Genomic DNA, 20,716 nt, shown 5'->3' with positions numbered 1-20,716 from the left:
ATGCCAGAGGCACCCTGTGCAGATTCCCAGGGTAGGAACAAACCAGGGTCAATGGTTAACCCAGACTCTTGGTGTCTGGGGCTTTTCCCCATTATTATTAACTAAAAGAGTATTCTTGCCATAGCTCAGCTGAGAGCACACAGCTCACGGACTTCTCACAGGGAGCGTGAACCTAAGGTAAGCATGACTCTGTTTTTGCTATTACATATAGCCATGCAGCCCAGGGTTTGCTCCTGCTCACTGCCTTCTTTGGCAGGCAGCAGTGTGCTATGTCCCCCTCTGCAGACATCAATATTGGAGTCAATGCAATCAAACTAACTTAACTTCCTATCCAAATGCTTTAAGTTGAGTTCAAAGTGGGTGTCATAGTCTTTAGCTTATTTTGAAGCTTTGGGCAAAAGCAGTCTCACATTGGTGTTTACAGGGTCTGTTAAATAGACCTTATGTGCCATGGTGTATCTAAAGTGGCTTCATCATATTTATACCATGTAGAACATTCTAAGATTCCTGTCAAAACCAGATTATTGGATTCTCTCTCTCTCTCTCTCTCTCTCTCTCTCTCTCTCTATATATATATATATATATATATATATATATATATATATGTAAAAACCTTGGAAAAACAGACATTTTTATTCACTCCCATAAAAGCTTCAAGAAAAATAGGCAAACTGTTTCTTAGAGAAACATTTAATAGCACAAGAGGAGATGAAACATGAATTTTTCTAACTTATTCTGATGTGGATTGCAAGTAAGAAATTTTCTTTTAAAGGGTTCATCTTAATTCCCCTACAGCGCTCTCTCTCTCTCTCTCTCTCTCTCTCTCTCTCTCATTCTTCCTTCCTTTTTTTCTTTCTTTAGTTGTCTTTATTTTCTCTTCTTTTTCTTTTCTTTTTCCTGATTAAAATTCTAGAACTTTTTGTCCTTCAGGATTTATTCAGGAAAGTATGGACTTATAAGCCTTTGCTCTCTGGCACCATATATAGTTTAATGTTCTCCCCGTTGGGGGTGGATTTCAATGGTGAACACCTTTTCTAGAAATCCGGTGAGCTTTGGTCGGGTGCAGCAAGGTCCCACGCGGTCGTGTGGACCGCAAGGGCTGGAGGAAAGTGAGGGCAGCCCTTGTGCTGGGCACGTCCTCTAAGCTCCATGAGAGGCAGCGTGTTAACAAGAGAAGGAGAGACGTACCTGCATCTGAGAGCATCATGTGGAAGAGGAAGACCAACCTCTCTCTCTGCCCCATTTCAACCAACAAAATACCATGGAGTCTCTAAAAATGTCACAGCTGTTTTATAGATTACACTTCAGGAGTAGCTGAAATCATGCCAAAAAGAAGTTTAAAAATGAACTGGGTCCAGAGTTCAGTTCAACTCAGGAGGGAGCCTTGGGGTGGGGGGAGGGGGAGAGAGAGAGCTTGAATGATAGATACAATCTTGTTTACGCTTAATTTTAAAATTCAATGATTGTGATCAATCCAAATCGTGGATCTCATACAAAACAAGACGATGGCCACACTTGAAGCAGGAGGAAAAGACAGAAGTGGAAACCTTCTCGATATGCTTTTTTCATTCATTTTTTTTCTAAATAAGTATTTTTGACTTGGGGGAGAAGAAGATTTTGAAAAAATATATTTCTCTCACTATGTAGAGGTTAATGATGAGCACAAGTCTAGTTATGGATGTAAATTAACGGAAAAAATTAGCAATTGGCAGAATCATCAGAAAGGATACATGGATAAAAGGTACGTAAGGTAAGCATTGGGCACCCTGACAATCCACGGGTTCTCTTTGTCAAGCTGGTAAGACCCATCACTTGAACACGCCGTTCAGTTTTTGTCCTATAAGAAGTTTATACTCAATATTCTATGTGACTTCCTAGTCCTAGGGAAAGTAACCTCAAACCTAATTTTAGAAATAGTGGGTGGAACGTTTTGTCATTTCGAAGTTCCACAGGGAACTATAAATATTTCTATGTAAGGAGAGGTCTGAGCCTTTAAGTGCTCACCAAGTTCTGGAGGCTTAAGAACTACCCTGAGTGAATCCTCCTTAAGGTCTAGCATGTTTATTTTACAAATGAAGCTCAGATTTTCTTCTTTCTGATTGAGTCTTGGCTGCATTTCAAAATGCATGTGCTCACCACCACCACCACCACCTGATATCCTACCTCTGCCGGAAACTGACCTGGAGAGGTATCAGGCTGATACAAAGGGCACAGAGGAAAGACTCCACAGGGTCTCTCAGGATCATGGTGCATGGATATACACAGGCCACAGAGACTCTCTACCTTTTTGCTTTTCCTATGAGTTACTATGTTTTTAAAAAAAATAGGTTATTATTATTATTATTATTATTTTTTTTTTTACAGAAGGCAATATCTACATTTTGCTTGTGCAAAAAGAAACCCTAGAATTCTGATTTTTCTTTCCCACCACAGTCTTCAATACTGGAATTGAGAAATGAGCTATCAGGTCATTTTCTTGATTTGGTTGGTTTCTGCACTTAGAAACACATATTTTCCACTAATTTATTTATGGATTAATCCTTTCTGCAAATATTTATTATTTGACAAAAGATCTGAAAGTCTCAGGATTGGGTGGGAGATTGTTGATTCCAATGATATCATTTTTTTTTTGTGAAGAATTTATTGCTAGTAAAAGAAGAAAAACAGATTATCTGCCAAAAGTTAATATCATATTTCATGCATTCAACACATATTTGTTTATTGCCTTTTCTGTGCCAGCCATTGATCAAATATTAAGAATATATCAATGACAAAAACAAGACACAAAATCCTGCCTTCATGAATCTTCTATTTTAGTGGAAGGGATCCTTGGTTTAGTCCAAGTCCAGGGGCTGAAGATATATCCAGTGCCAGCTGGGAGGACCTTTGTCCGGGTCCCTCACCTGGTATTTGGCTGGCTTTGGCCCCTCCACGGTCAGATGCAGGGCAGCTTCTGATCTCCACCAATGTTGGCGGGAGCCCTCTCTCCAGTTGCTTGCCACATGGGCCTGACAGTGGAACACATGGCCCAACATGGCAGCTGGTTCCCTTTGTAGCAAGCAAGTGAGAAGGAAGGACAGAAGTCTGAGCCCTTTTCTTTACATGATCTTTCAAGTGAAATCCCTTCAGTTGAACCTTATGAATCACAAGCGAGTCACTTTGCACTGTTAACCCTCCAAGGGAGGGATTTAAGTAAGGGTATGAATACCAGGAGATGCAAATGGTGGGAGCCACCATCAAAGCTGCCTGCCACAGGGCTGCATTCATACATGGGATTATCAAAGAAGGCTTCACTGGAGAACTTGGTATTCAAGTGGAGACCTGGAGGTGGTAAGGAAGTCAGTGATGTGGATTCCTCGTGGAAGAGCAGCTATGGTCCCTGCAGCAGCCCTGTGGCAACAGTGTGGCTGGCCTGTTGAAGAGACAGCAAAGAGGCCAGTAACAGCCAAAGCAAAGTTGAGAGAGTGAGTTTGCTTAGCGGACCAGGTTTTGTAGATGTGTCTTGTTTGCTTCCAAGATGGGAAGGATTCTTCAAGCTAGAAATTGATTTGAATAGGTTGAGATACAGTAGACTTTTGTAGACATCAGGCAGCTGATACAGATGAACAAAATACAGAATTGAGAATGAACAACTTGGTATGAGCCTGCAAGCAAATAAAGATCAGCTCCTCCAGCTGGCCCAGTAGAGTAAGCGAGGGGTATCTTAACACCAAGGCTCTTTGGAGGCCTAGATCATGGTCACCACCATGAGACTTGTATGGACTCATTAATCTCATTAACAAGGAAGCCAGGCCCTCTTTGCAGACAGACACGCACACATGAAGTAAAATCAGATTTCTTGAGTTTGGTAAACAGAATCTAAAGACTTTCCTCAATTGTCTCTCTCCTGGTTGGGATGTGCTCTTTATCTTACATTTTTAGTGAGTAATGACCAGTAAGTAATCCATCAGCTTCGGCATCTCCAAATGGTCTCTTCACTGGAAACTCCATATATGCAGATGTGTGTTAAAATAAACTTGAACAGGTGGTTTTGATGAAAGGTTCTAGGCTATAGGGCCAAGCTTCAGGGAGAAAGTGATTTGTCTATATTTTGAAATGCATTGCATGAAGGCTTCCTATGCAGGACAGTTACATGCTGTTTTCTTAGCTGGTCAGCCTCTGCAGACTTGACAGAATTCTTTCCAGTATCGTTCTTTGGGTCCTATGTACCCAGAACTTTGTATTTATTTCACTCTCTTTGACATTAGAATCAGATGACTCTAATTTCCATATAGCTACTTTTAAGTGAAAAAATAGGATCAATTTTTTCCCTTTTCTTTCTCCAGAGTTTCTTACTCTAAAATCAAGGATTCAGATGTAAAACATATATAGCATTTTAAAAGCAGCATTTCACTATTAAAGTCACTTTTTCCAATTACCTTGGCTCTACATTCACCCCCTCCCAAAAATAGATCTGAAATTGTCCACAGGTGCAAAGAAAAATTGAAAAAAGTCAATCACCAAGAATTAGGTCTATCCAACAACTCCACAGAAAGGTGAATATTTACCTTAACGTATTCCAGAAATATCACCTCAATTCCTAAATTTATTTTACTGATGTGACTATCATTTTAAAGATTTATCATGCTTATACGGCTTTAGGTTACATTTCATGAGATTTTTTTTCTTTTTTGAACTGAAAACAAATATTCAGACATTCCTCTTCTTTTTTTTTCTTCTTCTTCTTTTTAAAGGAAAAATAAAGTATGTTCCAGCAAATATTACAAAAAATACACATTTTATTTTGGAAAATTAAAAAATTTTATTAGATCCTATTTTAAATCCAAACCATGTTCCCATGCAATCAGTCATTCCAATCATTCATTGTGGCCCATTGCACGAGCTGATCTGATATCCAGATAACAAAGACCTGGTCCTGGCTGGGAATCTGTCAAAAAGGCAGATCTGTAAATATTGAAAAGCAAGGCAACAGTTTAATCTCAGGATAACATAAAGTATGAATAGCACATCAACAAATTGACCTCTTCTAGGAAAGCCAGAGGCTGTGGCCAAGTTCATGGCAGGTCAGCATCCTCAGAGTGCTTTTAGAATTCAAAACTTTTAAAATACTGAAATATTATTTCAACTCTGAAGTCCATTGCAAGATTTTTCATTGCCAGAGCACCCTGATAGTTCTCTGATAATTATTGTCATTTCCCCTCTATAGTTTGGTTACTGTATTAGTCAGAGTTCTTTAGGGAAACAGGTATAGGAAGAAGGTATAAGGAATGAGGAAGTGGAGGAGGAGAAAGTGGAAGAGGGAGAGGTGGATGGGGGATGGGCTTTATTTTAGGAAATTGGTTCACATGGCTGGGAATAGCAAGTTTGAATTATGTAGGCCAGGCTGGTAGGCTGGAAATCAAGTAAGAGTTAATGTTGTAGTCTTAAGTTCAAAGTCGCAGAGTAGACCCACAGACAGGAGTCTACAGTGTTGAGGGAAAATTGCAGCTTCTGCTTCAGGAAGCCTTTTCTGGCTCTTCATACATTCACCTGATTGGATGAGCCCCACCCACATTATGAAGGATAACCTGATGTACTTATTGATGTACTTACTTATTGCTGGTAAATGTCCATCACTTCTCTCACATCTTCAGAGCCATATCCAGACCAGTGTCTGATCAAACAACTGGGTACCATAGCCTGGGCAAGCTGACAAGTAAAATTAAATTCATCATCACAGTAACGTAGGTCACCTTTAACCAATTGTATTTTGCAATGTTTACTGGGACATTATGTTTGAAGTTTCAGTTTCTCTAAAAGAGGTTCAAAACTGTACTGTACTAATTATATACCTTTTAAAATCCATAAAATAGATCAGACTAAAAATATCATTATTGCTCAGAGAAGCATCTATTAATTTAATACAGTTAATAATTTAATACACCTTTAATTAATTAAAAATTAATTAAATAATTAATACAGTTTTAAATAATGCAACTTATTGAAAGAGAAAATAATTTGTTTTAATTGAAGGAAAGAACATTATTTAAAAAACACCCACAGTCCATCCTTCTAATGGCATCGCTTCCTCCTCTATTAAACTTTTGATCTATATGATGTATTTTGGCTATTAGCACTCCCTTCTGTATTTTATGATATTTACTTTTCATGTGTATGAATCTTATCTCTGAATAATTGTCCACAGTGGTAGCTGCATACCAGGAGTTCTTAGAAGCCACAACAAATATGATATGGCATTTGGAAGCATTTATTTAACTTAACAATTTGGATGGGAAGTAAGGGAACTCAAGTAATGTAACTGATAAGAAGTTTAAATAATTATTTTGGTAATTCAAGTATGAATATATATATATATATGTATAAAAGAGATGAAGATATATATGATATCTATAATATATAATAAATAATAATATATATAAATATATAATTTATATATATATAAAAAATAAAATTCAGGACTGGCATAGGCTTTAAAGAAAAATTCAAAAGACACTGGAATATTATGAGTTTGGGACCAGTCCTTTGGGTTTTATTTCTCACAGTATATTCTGATAAGAATAATGGGTAGTGATAAGAATAATGTACACATTTCTCTTCTACTTTGTAAATGTTTATTATTTAATGGAAAAAAACATTGAGAAATACTTTTACAGCATAATTTTTATGAAAAAAAAAACCTCTTGGGTTTGATTACTACTTAATTAGTTAGTTGGCTCTGCCCCAGAAAAATATCTACTCACCAGAAATTTAGCCATTTTTTTAAACAACTGTACATACTTCTCATCTCAGGGGAGACCTATCCAAATGATGGGGAGTTCATGGCATTCTGGGTCCAGCATGGGGAAATAATCCAATCAAAATGCTTCAGGAGAACCTATTGTGGGCTCTCCCAGAGCTTGATAGATTTCACCAATTAGCACCTGAAAGACTCGTGGCTATCTCTGATGAACTAGTTAGGTCATCCTTGATCTTTTAGTGCTCTGCTCTTGCTTTTTGTGGCTGAGTTCTGTTTATGGATGACACAATAAAATCTTTTCTGGACCTGCAACTGAAGTTTGAGAAGGTGCCTGAATATTAGAGGCCATGACTGATATACCAGGCTTCTCATATCCAAAAGCCAACTCCATCTGTACCTTTACTTTGCCTTTTGTTTGGGTCAAGATTGAGCCAACTTGTGGGTGGTGACAAGGAGAGAGTGGTGTGGTTAACTTGAGCAAATTATCTAAGACTTATGTGTTACTCATATTTAAATTGGGGCTTTATGGGAATTGAAGGTGTTTTCATTTCCTCATGACTAAAATCTTATTGTATTATATAACAATACTGAGCTGGAGATAAGATTACACCAGCTGTACTGGGAGTTTAAATGCTGAAGAAATGTTCAGAGAAACAAAAAATGAGCAACGCAAAACCAGGAACAAGCAGTCCCAAGCAAAACCAAATGCACCGTGCTTTACCTAATGTTTTTATGCATTGTATTGCTGCAATTTTTTTTAGCATTTTTCTCCTACACAATTGTGTCGACTCACCCTGGTGTTTGCAAATGCAAATAGTTGGCACCATTTTTCCAAGTATGCATGGAATTTGGTTGTGACCAGCTGGGACAGCTTGTGCAACAGAATCACAGTAGTACAGAACTGGCAGGTGAGAGAAATTACAAAATTGTGTCCTGGAGACTTCAGTTGTTGAGTCAGCACAGTTCATGTGTGCAAATACACATGTGCAAATTAAGTGTCTGTACTAATTACATACAAAGTGGTACCGTGATAATTGCTGAGCCAGGATTATAGTATTGTGGGCCTCGTTATTTTAGACACGTAAATAATAGCATTCAGTAACCATCCTGCTGTTCAGGAGACAGAAACTTATCTTATACACCTTGGTTTTCATAGTTGAGCATATGGCATCTCCTTTCTTCTGAGCAGGTGTAGGATGACTAACTATTGCACACTAGTGTATAAAGATAAATCCATGAGCTTCTTACCTTTGTGAATATCGGAGTCTAGCAAATGAAGATACTGGCAGAATACTGTTTCCTGGGGAAATAGGAAGCATGAGTGTAGAAATATTTCTTGTGTTTTAGCTTGAAGGAAAAGAACATATTTGCCTGTTATGAAGACCTGAACAGGCTTGGGAAGGAGTGCTAGGCTCACAGTGTGGCTAGAGAGTAAGTTTCTTTATGAGGATGGAGGCACAGTGGTATAAAAATGGAATCCAGAGGTAGACCTAGGTGGAAACTTACATGAGAGGAGGGTTATAGTATCCCCCTCCCTGTCTCAAATCTCTAGGGACCGCACCTCTAAGACTGTTCCCCATTACCTCAGGCTGATCCTGGAAAAGGAGAATTACATAGGAAATGTGGAGCACAGAGAAGAGTCAGAAGAGCTAATTATTGATGTTTTCTTATGTTATAGGGGAGTCTTTGTTTCAGCTGGAGGTAGGATTTTTAAGAACTAGAACCACTCCTAACACAGGAACCTAACACAAGATCCCCGGCTCTTTGTCTTGAAGTGGTGGTGCTGATGGATAGCAGCCGGGTCCCTGCAGTGACTCTGACCCCTTTGTTCACATCACTGCACCCTCTTTCCTAAGCTCCAACCCTGTATCCAAAATGTTTGTCCTGCTTTTGTGTAACTTATCCCTCTCTGAAGCTGAGAAAACAACAGACAGGTCATATAAATCATTAGCAAAATTCCTTGACCATGATACTTTTAAAAACGTATTGGAGGTAGGAGCCAGATCCTCAAAATGTTAGGCCAGACCTGCACAATGCCTTTCTTATAGCACCACCTTCTATAGATTTTCTCTCATGTTTTTGTTTGGTTAAACAACATTTCTAACCTTAATTTTATGCCTCAGTTATTTTTATCTGTTTGTTTGTTTCAGTACTGGGGATTGAATCCAGGGAATTTCACCACTGAGCCCAAACCCCAGCCCTTTCTTATCTTTTTGAGACAGAGTCTTGCTTAGGACCTTCCTAAGTTGCTGAGGCTGGTCTTGAACTTGTGATCCTGCTGCTTCAGCCTCCTGAGCTGCTGGGATTTACAGGCTCAAGCAACTTAACAAAAACCTGTCTCAAAATAAAACATAAAAAAGGGTTGGAGATGTGGCTCCTCCCGCTGCCCCCCCACACACACACCAAAAATTGTATTTTTTTTTTAGATTCTTTCATCTTTATAATTTTGTTATATGTATTACATTTTAAGTAGAAGCCTGCAGTATGGGAGATTTAGGATTCAAAGTCCTACCCTCGATATCATCTTTCTTTGCACTCTTCCATGAAACCATCTCTTACTGCCACATTGAGGATATAGTTATCTGTCTGTCACATTCAAAGAAATACTGAGTACTTATAATGTGGTGGGTTATTAAGAATGTGAAACACAGGCAGTCATAAAACACACAAAAAAAGATTTGATATTCAATAATAATAATCCATCTGAGGTCTTCTTAAAACCTGAGTTGATGAATATCACCATGGAGAATCATAAATAAGTTGAAATGAAGGTAGACACTAGGGTCAAATTAGCTGTTCTTACTCAAAAATTGTATTTTTAAAAGTAGAACATTTTCAGTATTCTTTGAATGAAAGAAAACTACAGTAATGGAGACAGAAAGCGGTTAATATTGAATTCTTACTGTTCAAGAAATGCTTATACTCAGATGATTGTTTTTAAATTATTTTTCAATATTCCTTGAAAACAATGTATCTTGAAAAAACTAGGATGTTTACTTTATGAGTTGAAAGCAAATACTGTTGGGAAAGATTAGACAGTTTCCCTACCTTTTAAACCTTTAATGCATTTATCTTAAAGATGCCTTAGCTTTCCAAAGTCCCAGTAAACTTCTTTGCTATGTGTGGCATTTCCTTTTGCGTAGTTTCAGATCACTCGGGGGTTCTACTTTTATTTCATTTGTTTTGTTCATCTTTATTTGTTTGCTGATTGGATTCCTAATGAAAATAACAAGTGACATTTGTGGTGGTATTTTGGAGCTTAGGGAAAAAAATATACTGATTAATCCTTTTTATTTATCTTTAAACCAACTCAGTGAAAGTAGAGAGAGTAGATGGAAGTAGAATTTTTATTGCAGTGATGGAAACACCAAGGATCAGGTAAATTGGGTAATGAGCTGGGATGTGACAGAGGGAAACCCGGCTCCAGGGTTTCAACCCAGCATCCCTTCTTGTTTCATTTGCCACCCACCTACTTTCTGGCTTTCTTTTCTCTTCTACTTCTGTAGTAAAGAATCTTATGGGCTGGGTGTGTTGGTGCACACCCATAATCCCAGTGGCTCCGGAGGCTGAGGCAGGAGAATTACCAGTACAAAGCCAGCTTCAGCAATTTAGTGAGGCCCTACACAACTTAGTGAGGCATTGTGTCAAAATGAAATATATTAGAGGTCTAGGGATGTGGCTCCTGTGGGTAAGTGTACCTGGGTTCAATCCCTGGTACAGGAAAAAAAACAAAACCCTCTTATGGCAATTACAGATGCCTACTCAGGATGACAACAGCACACATTTTAAAATCAGACAGGATTTAATCTAGGCTGGGCTACTTATAAGCCATGTGATATAGGCTAGTGGTTCTTAAAATCTGATCTAGATCTATAGCATCTGCATCACTTGAGAACTTGTAAGTAATGAAAATTCCTACTACCCCACCTGGTGATGGCCTTCTAGCGAACTCTCCAGGTGATTCTGCGCCATATTCAAGTCTGAAAACCAGTGCTGGCAGCAGAGGCCCTTTACCACCATGGCATTTGTTTTCTTTTTAAATTGGGTCAATGACAGCTACAATATAGAGCCCCTAGGAGAACTGTGCTAAGGGATTTGAAGCAACCCACAGCAGGATAATATCCCCAGGGCACTGAAGCTTATTTGCAAGGGTCAATCCAAAACTACTCCTTGCATTGGATCTTCTGTGGGAAGAGAAGCAAAGTGATCCCCATTCTTGGGATACAACACTTTTTCAAAACTTGGAAGAGATTGACTCCTCGGTAACTTATGGATAGTTACTGGCTATATTTTCAATGGTTACTGGCTGCCATTGAAAGGAAAGCAAAAGAAGGCATGTGACTTTTTTCTCTACCTAGGTAGGGACTTTAGGAAAACAAACAGGAAGGAAAATGGCCCAAGACCTATTTCTTTGTCATGATTAATTTGTTTCCCACTTATTTAAATGATTTTGTCTGTCATATCATAAAAACTTTGCCTAGTGGTCAATTTTAGTTCCATGGTTTGAATCATTTTAAATATACACACACACACACACACACACACACACACACACACATATATATATATATATACAAACACCTAAGTAGTTTAAAAGACCTGTTTAAAAATTATTTAAATTCAACTTAAAATTTTTTTAAAGTTTTGTTTCTACCAAAACATGATTCTTTTTTTCTTTTCTCATTCTGAAACCAGCTGCTTACATTTTATGTTGCTAGATGGAGTATACAGGTACCAACAAGAAAATCAAGCTGATTCCCCCCCCCCCCCCCCCCCCGCCTTTCTTTCTTTTTGATTTTCTTTCTGAACCTGCTTAGCTCTACGTTAGATGCTTGCTGGGGGCCATTCCGTCCTCATTTATGTGGCTCTTTTTTCAAAATGGGGGAGGCCTATAATAGGAATTGGGGGCAAGGAGCTAAGCTACGTAGGTGGGGTTAAGTCTTGTGTAATTTACAGACTAGTTGTTACCAGCAAAGAAGGGAGCAGTATGAGTGTGCCCTGATTCCTGAAGTTGGAAAAGAAACAGCACTCAGAAGCCTCTTTTATTTATTTATTTTAAAATTTGTTTCAGTAATTCTCCAAAATGGGATTCCTGACTTAAGGGAAACAGTGAGAAAAACATAACGTCCTAAGTTACTGAAGTGTAAAACTACAGCGTTTCCATAATGGTGGTGTCTACAACCCGAGGGCACGCTATTAAATAAGCTTAACTTGTTACAAGGAGGGAAAATATTTACCCATAAACTAGGCTTCAGCCACATGTAGCATTTTTTCCAATCTCTGTTTATCAAATCTACATGTAGATAAAAAAAATATTGAAAGTTAGTTACTCCAGTATTTAGAGAGAACACACAGCTCAGACGGACGGACTGCATTTAGAATCTCCAGTTACACCACACTCAAGATAGAGGCAGAATAGGAGACAACCACTTGGTATCCCTAGCAATGATTGCTTGTGTCACCTGGGTCTTGCCCTAAATTCTGCTCAGGTGCTGGACACAGAGAACTGGTAGAATCCACTTCCAGCAGGCCTTCACTGTCTCATTGCCCTTGAAGAATGCCATGCATTCATTTGCTCAAGCATTTATTTTTTAGACTCCACTTTGGATTTAATCACTCACTTATCTTCCTGCCAAAGTATTTGTGCTGGTAAAAGAAGGCAGCTGATCTGGATAGAACCTGCTGTTTCTACTTCTGTCCAAAGGCTAGTGGGAGAAAGTCTGAGGACATGACTCTGGGATTGAATGGGATAATTGTTCTGGTTGTTTTTTGGTTGTTTTGTTTTGTTTTACCTTGAAAGAAAATTCAGTTTTGAAAGCTCTGAGATAAGTGGGAAGGTTTACCTGAGAACATCATTTGCCATCTCAGAAGTCTTTATTTAGCAGAAAACAGGTCATCCTTGTCACATCGTCAGTTGGATAAAATTGCACACGTTGTTTGGATAATTGAGGTCAATGAAGACATTTAGACTTTATTTTCCCAAGTACTTTTGCTTTCCTGACATGAATTATGGACCACGTTTAGACTCATTCTTATTTCCAGACCATGTTGCCAATTTAGTGGATACACTCAGAAGACTCACTCAACAGACACTTAAAACCCCATAGCTATTGTTTTGAATTACCAGGCTGTGTAGTTTTTGCAGTTTCTTTTTGTTATTCTATCATTTTTTCTATCCAGCTCAGTATGAATATATTAAATGTTGCATAGTTTTGCTAAATCTATACCTGAAAATGGAGGTATCATCCAGTTTGCTCGGTTCAATTGCTAGAAATATAACATGTATCATTGTCAACACATATGTGGATAGGATACATGTGTCATTTAAAGGCAGGTGAGAAGTTTTCCCAGTTTGAGCTTGATTTAATATCTTGACTTCTCTGCCATCACTTTTCCTTTCCTATTTACAAACATACCTGTTCCTTTCTTTCATCTGGAGAATGTAAGTCCTTTCCCACTAGAATCTTATGCCTCTCTGCGCATCTTTCAAAGTTCTGGACAAATCTACCTTTAATAACATGCATCATTCCAGAGGAACTAAACCAGCATGGGGTGCACTGTTCCTGGTCACCTGTGCCACCTCGCACTCATTTGACCGTTCACTGAAATGGAACTGAAGTAAAGACACAACAAAAATAAGTTCGCTTCCTCTTTGTTTTGTCTGGTCTTCTAAATCCCTAACCAACTTCCCAATGGGCGAGGATCACGTCTTACAAATCACCCTCTTGTTAAAAACACATTACCCTCCTTGAGCCCAGTAGGCAGGGGAGATGAATGAAAAGCATGCACTTGGGAGGGGAAAGAATAGGAACTTACGAATGAAACATAATAGGATTTGCTCCTTGGCAAGATATGCTGCATACAAGTGGAAAGTATGCAGTATTTATTTTGAGCCCTCATTCAGTTCAACATCCCACTGTGCCCCCTCAACACACACACACACACACACACACACACACACACACACACACACCTCTCCTTATAATGTTTCTGCTTCACCTCTTCTACGGGTTGCAAGACCTAGTTCTCTGCTCTTAGCCTGATTTGGTCTCCAGTTTCCTGCTGCTGCTACACTTTGGGGGAATGCTATCCTCGGTTTTCTCATAAGCTAGGAAATCAAGTGCTATGCAACCCTTAAAGGTCCAAAATTTGTCCTGCACTATAAGTAACAGAATTCTAAAATACCTAATTAAAAACACATTGAAGTGAACCATCGCATGCTCTGAGTTATTGTCTTCATTTTGTTTTTATCATTTTATGAGTCTTTGTTTCCATATGGGATCAAAATATCTTCACGTCTTTCAGATATGCGGCTGCTACCGGTAGCCTGCATATTCCTAATTAAAGAGTAAAGAATATATGCACATTTATCTCCCCACAAGAAGTATGCAGCTCGGAGTCTGCTGATACTGTGGAATGTCAGCGAGCAAGATTTTATAATTTCTGTAATCTCTTGAAAATATGGTGTGTTGCAACCCAAGAGTAAGCTTGTTGTCTCTAACGGCACATCTCTGGAAACAAACTCAGAAAACAGCTTAGGTCATCAGGTCGCTGATTTTACGGTTGGAAATGACTGAAACACTTACTAGCTCTTTGTGATCACCAAGTTCTCCAGAGAAACAAAAACGAGGGGATGGGGAGATGGGGAGACGTATGTGAGGATATGTGTTAGGAAATGGACCCTGCAGTCCCAGAGTCCAGAGGTCACATGGAATTCCCTCTGTGGCTGGAGAAGGAATATGTGCGATTCAGGTGGCTCCCCAAGTCTTGAGGACCAGGGGACATGATGATGTGGCTTAGACTGAGTCTGAAGACCTGAAATGAGCTGGATGTCCCAGCTCCAGAAGGAAGAGGAAGTCCTCCCTTCATCCGTGGCTTTTTTTTTTTTTTTTTAATCTGGGCTCTTAACAGTTTGGATGATATCCACCCACATTGCTAAAGGGACTTTCTTTACTCAGTCCGCTGATTCAAACGCTAATCTCTTCCAGAAACTCACTGACAGACAAACCCAGAAATTGGGTTTTACTGGCTGGGCACCCCTTAGTCCAATCAGACTGACACAGAATTTTAGCCATCACCTCCATCAATTTGTAAAGGTCAAAAGCTAGTAAAAACCATTCCTTCAGAAAGGAAGAAGTAGAGGGAATAAAATCTATAAGATGTAAATTAACCTCTAAAATGCAAGTATGAATGTTACATTATTTTCCTGCTGTGACAAAGTACCAAAAACTCAGTAGCTTAAAACAGTAGAAATTTCTTCTTCTTCTTCTTTTTTTTTTTGGTACCAGGAATTAAACTCCTGGGTGCTAAACCATTGAGCCACATCCCTAGCCCTCTTTATATTTTATTTTGAGACAGGGTCTCGCTACATTAGTGAGAGTCTTGCAAGGGTTCTGAGGCTGTCCTCAAACTTGCAGTCCTCGTGCCTCAGCCTCTTAAGCTGCTGGGACTACAGGCATGCACCATAGCAGCACCCGGCTAACAGAAATGTATTCTGACTGCTCAGGAGGCTGGATATTTGGATCAAGCCACAGGACAGTGGCCGTGCTCTCCCAGAATCCACTGGGGAAAAAAGTTTTCTTGCCTTTCCCTGCTTCATCTGGCCCCTGTGTTTCTGGCCTTCTGGCAGCTGCTCTCCATGCTCTGCCTCCATCTTTATTTGACCTTTTTACCAGTGTGTGCATGTAGGTCCAGATTTCCTCCTCTTTTTTTGAGAATCTCAGTCACCTTGTATTGGGGCCCACTCTAATGACTTCAATTTCCTTCAGTCACATCTACAGACATTTTCACCCCCAAATAAGGTCATATTCACAGGGTATGAGAAGTTAGGGGGACCCCCATGCATCCCATCATAGATGGGGATAGCCAAGAGAGACTCCACAATATCCTTGGAAAAGAGTCGAGAAATGCAGCAAGATGAAGGAAGAATTTGCTTTCGTTGTCTTATAAAATATCTTAAAAAAATCATGGTTGAACTTTAAGTTTATTTTAGTCATTATGAAGTGGTTAGATAATCCTGGACGCAAGCACTTGTTTTTCCTGCTTACTGTTTGGATCTTTCATCCTTTTTAAGATGCGTCTTTTGGACTGTGCTTCTGTGATTTCTGTAACTAGTGGAAGTTGATTAGGTGTCAGCAAGCCATCTTAGTAGGGATAATTAAATGGAAGAACACCTTTCAAAAAGAGGAAGGGGAAGATCAAATCAAAAGGGGAAACAAAAGGAACCATGACCTGTGGATGGGGGAAAGGTAGGAGACATGAAGCATTCTCCAAAATAGTTATCCTATAAAGAGGGAGAAAATTGGGATCTGGGTATTGACGCACAAGCTCATGACTCAGATTTTCTTCCATAACTTTTTCTTGCGCCCCAGACAGCTCTCGGGTTCTGAAGCTTCCTCTATATTTTCCAGACTTTCAAGCCTAAAGAGAAATAACAATAGTAACATTTGCATTTACTTAAGACTTTGGAAAAAGCCAAAGTGAAAATAAAAGTAACCTTCAAGGAGCGTCTGCACGGAATTACTGACTCAAATCTTTTGGCCTAGGCTGTGCTTTGGTCCTCATTTTCATGGTAGCAAGAGAAATATTTTCAGGCAGGGCAGGGTGGGGAAGTTGGGAAGGTGCAACTGCCCATCAAATCTGTCTCCAAGAGAAAGTATCTACATGTTGAAAGGTAATAGCTCAGTCAGTGTTACATTTATCCATTTGAGAAAGTTGAGGAAGTTGAAAGACCCTGAGCTGCTAAGAATGAGTGGACCTATATTTTTATAGGGGTGCTTTTCATATTGCAGGGATGGGCTGGTGAAATATTTACATGATCACCACCATCCATTGCACCTACTTCTGAGTCAACAAAGAAAGAAGCTGGAGAAATATAGCCACCAGGAAAAATGAGAGAAATGGCAACATACATTTACCGAACTTTTGAGATCAAAATGAGTTTGAGTTGGTACATTCGAGGAGGTTGGTATTCATTATACCACTATCCTGCACTGGTACAAAACAATTTTGGACAGTGACATAGAGTCACATTTGGAAGTCAATGCACAGTGGGCAAGCCGTGCTTACATTTGCTGTGTTGGGGTTGGTAGTCCTGGAAAATGGCAGGGACCGCTGTCCTTCAGATTCTTTATTGCAGAACGTGTCCCTCTGAGACAAATTTGACATCATTGAGTACTTTTTTACAATCGATTTCGTAAAGAGCAGAAAGACTAAATTATAATAAAATTTATCAAGCTTTAACATATTGGCTAGTAATTAAATTTCTGGAAAAAGCTAAGATGCTTTAAAAATAAGCATTATTTAATGTATTTTTGACTCATCTTATGGAAGCTTCTAAATAATTTCTGCATTTTTGTATGTTTGCTTTATTCACAAGTAACTCGATTTATAAGTCTCTGGGAGGAAATTACAGATACAGAAAATGTATTTGTGTAATGCGTCTGTTGAACTCTACTAAGCACCATACTGTGTTGTTTCTTGGAGAAGCTGAGTGTACAAACGGATGCATAAACTCTGTATCAATCTCCTGAGAAGTCCAACTACAACCTTGGCAGCATTCAGCCTCAAGTGGTCAGAACTTGGTCAGTGATTGTCAGCTTCCCTCATTTTGGTCCCAACTTCGAACTCTGAACCCACCAGAGAAAGAAATCATGCTCTCTGAACCCAGCACATAAGAGGCTCTGCTTCTGGTCAGCCCAACTCCAGCTATCCACATCAGCCTGAGCATACCTGAGTGCTCCCAGTTGGCCTCTGTAAAGTGGTTTCCACTCCTCTGTCTGCATTCCAGTTTCTGACAAATGAAAGTAACTTACCTGGATCCCTGGCTGAATGGAGGTCTGAATTAATAAGCTCTCTGTTTTTTTTTTTATTTGTGTGGTCTTTGCTTCTCCTCAGAGACTTTATTATGTTCTCTATCCTGATGCCATTAAATGGTAAGAGTAGTCCTGCCAGAGGAAGAAACTCACTAAGACCCACCAAATATCACCTGTGGCAACTACGATTTGCAAAGCCAGAAAAATAGCTGTAACTGGTTCAAACTAGTGTCAAGATTCTTTGAACTAGCTCAGGTTTCTGATGATTTGGTGTTCAGGTTACTAAGTCCTCTTTCCAGGTCATTCCAGCAAGAGTTGTATTGCTATGACTCTGATATAGTTGGCTCTTCTCTTTGTGGATCTATCAGCAGTAACATGACATTTGTCTGTAGATAGATCAAAGTGACTCTGTTTCTTTAAGAAGGTCGGTTTCACCTCTACTGAGAATTGTGTGTTCTCTGATGTTAAGACGGTTTCTATTCCAATCCTGCCAATAACTTTTATTCATTATGTGACTTTCTAATAGCACATTAACATGTTTAATTCTCATTTTGCTTGTTTAAAAATTGCTATGATGAGCCAGGTGTGTTGGCACATATCTTTCATCCCAGCAGTTCGAGAGGCTGAGGCAGGAGGATCTCAGATTCAAAGCCAGACTCAGCAACTTAGTGAGGCCCCAAGAAACTTGTCAAGACCCTATCTCAAAATTTAAAAATCAAAAAAAAAAAAAGAGCTGGGGATGTGGCTCAGTGGTTAAGCACCCTGGCTTCAATCCCTGGTGCTCCTCTCCAGAACTGCGATGATGGGGTTAATGCCTTATAGGTTGTTTAAGAACTAAAACAGATAATTCCTGTAAACCAGTTACCAAAGTTCTAATGTGTACTAGTTTCTCAGTGATTAATACCTACCATGATTATTACATCAAAATCAGTGTTTACATTCTTAAATGAAAAATCTTTTGTACATTTGCTGTGACAACATAGCATTCAGAGCCAAGATTTGGAGATTGCTGGTAAGTTGATAATTTTTTCAGATGTTATTAGGTATCAGATAAGCTAAAAAAAAAACAACTATGTGCATTAAGTGACAAGGGAAATTTAGGTTCTATCTGCATAATTCAGGGGCTGGCAACCATCCACTGGGCTGGAAATCAAACCTCTCAGAGCTCGCAGGGTTTGGTATCAGACAATCAGGACTGTTTTGACTTCAGCTTTCTTGGTTGAGCAGGTTACAGCCGGTAACATGGTCAAGGTTTTCAGACATGGATTTTACTTTTTGGAGGGTAGACAAATCTATATTTAAAATACAATACTCTAGAAGCATGGAAAGATAGGAGACTCAGCCGAGCCAAGAGGTAGCAGCAGCAGCGTGTCCTAATATATTTAATGCTCCCTCTTTTCTTGGCGATCCCACTAGAATTAAAGAGATCATCAGACATGGTGAAATACTTATTGGGTAGATGGGATGTGTGCACATTTAATTTCTGAATAGAATAAAGGAAAAATTCCTGGGTGTTTTTGGGTAGACTTCCATTGTGTGATCACAGATACAGAGTTAGCCACTGGAGACGTGAGCTCACTGGGCGGCGGGGTGGGGGCATGGGGGATTCTTTCCTTTGACTAAATTACGGATCTCCCCACAGCGCGCTGGCAGGGTGGCACAGCCAGTGCGCTCCTGTCTCCTCACTGATGTCAGAGGTCTGCACCGGGAGGTCTCCAGAAAATGTTGCTGGAACAAATGTCTTGAGGGAATTTCACTGTTTTTGTCACGAAGGCCATTTAGTGGTCAAACTGGAAACCCAGAATGGAAATAAGTTACCTTATTAACATTCTTAAATCAAAAAGTCTTTATTTTTGCCTGGTGGGTCTCCAACAGAAAGAAGAGGAGCAGATAATCATGGAGAAGGGGGCACCTGGGACGATTTCTCAACATCCACTTATTGCATTAGGCTCTTAGGAACTGTTCCTAAGCCCAGGCGCTCAGCGTCACCCCATGGAAACTTTTTTTTTTTTTCCTACGTCCCGACAGTGACTGTCTCAAATATTTTCCATTCTCTTTAAGTTTCTACTCCTGTCTCTTCTCCCCATTACCCTTTCTACATAACAGCAAATTGACTTCTGAAACATCTTGCCCTTTGACCTACAGACCCGATGTGGCATCCATACCCATCCTTCTCTTGAAATCATCTTTGACTTTTTTTCCATCTCATCCCAGTCTTTCCCCATTTTCTCCACTCAGCTCTGCCATCTCCTTCCCTTACCCCTTTCTTCCCAAATGGATTACAGATTATTGCAGATTCTGACTCCCATGTATCTCTTGAGTTCGTTCCTGTCCTTTACCTCCTTAACACCCTCCCTGTCTCTCCTCTGGCCAATCCATTCTCACTAGCAGAACCCGATTCCTCAATGCCCATCTTGAATGCTGTAGGTTCATGCTAATCAGATGGTGTGAGTCTCCTGGGCAAAGCCTCTTTCACAGTCCCTCAGAATAATCCACATGTTTTGCGATGATGATGTTGCTGTTCTCTGCTAGCTCCGTCTCCTAGTCTCCCCATCTCAAACCCAAGATAGAGCCAAGTATGCATTTGGATTTTTCCTGCTAACTCGTTTTCAGTGGTATCACAGTTGGCCTCAGTCAGTTTCATTCAGCAGGAATAGAGCAAGGGTGTAAATTGTACCCTTGGGGAAAATGTGACTCAGCAAGTAACTACTGTAGAGCGGATTCGCTGGCGAACAAAAACAAACACGTCCAACGCTTCTAAGAAACCAGGAGTAGAAAAGGCTAGAATGAAAAGAGGCTTACTCATTAGTTGAGTTTTAAGTTAAATATTTTTTAGAGATTCTGCAATTCATGATAAGGGCTTAAGTGCTTACGGATTATATGAAAGCATTTGAAGACTTTAAAATAAATCATTTTGCAGCATCACTCTTAATAAGTCAGCAATTTAAATGCAGTTTCTTTTTTTCTTCTATACCAAAAGTTTCAATAATGAATCAGTGGTTGCTTCCAAATATAATTTAGAGGGAATGTACCATGATGCATTGACCACCCAATTTTATTTCTAGCACTGACACCAAAGGACAATTTATTTTTTTCTGACCCAAATATTAGAAGCGAGAGGCTCCCTAGTTATTCTGTATACTTACAGATTTACTACATTCAGAGT

General features: G+C 39.4%; 1 protein-coding gene across 3 annotated transcripts in view; it reads left to right on the top strand.

Annotated features, from left to right (window-relative positions):
- The window catches only part of Kcnj16 (potassium inwardly rectifying channel subfamily J member 16), a 51,092-nt gene that overhangs the window by 1,085 nt on the left and 29,291 nt on the right, over positions 1–20,716 (top strand). Inside the window, exon 1 of one of the 3 annotated variants that reach the window (XM_078041782.1) lies at positions 17–177. The exons of 1 other annotated variant lie outside the window; for it this stretch is intronic. The gene's annotated coding sequence lies outside the window, so the exon portion shown is untranslated. Of the gene's footprint in view, positions 1–16; positions 178–20,716 lie in introns of those variants that run through there. One more of the 3 variants, XM_078041784.1, reaches the window with a different exon arrangement.

Source organism: Ictidomys tridecemlineatus, chromosome 3 (genome assembly GCF_052094955.1).
Source record: "Ictidomys tridecemlineatus isolate mIctTri1 chromosome 3, mIctTri1.hap1, whole genome shotgun sequence".
NCBI lineage: Eukaryota > Metazoa > Chordata > Mammalia > Rodentia > Sciuridae > Ictidomys > Ictidomys tridecemlineatus.
The sequence above is the reverse complement of the archived record's forward strand: the minus strand, read 5'-3'. Positions and strand labels throughout refer to the sequence as shown.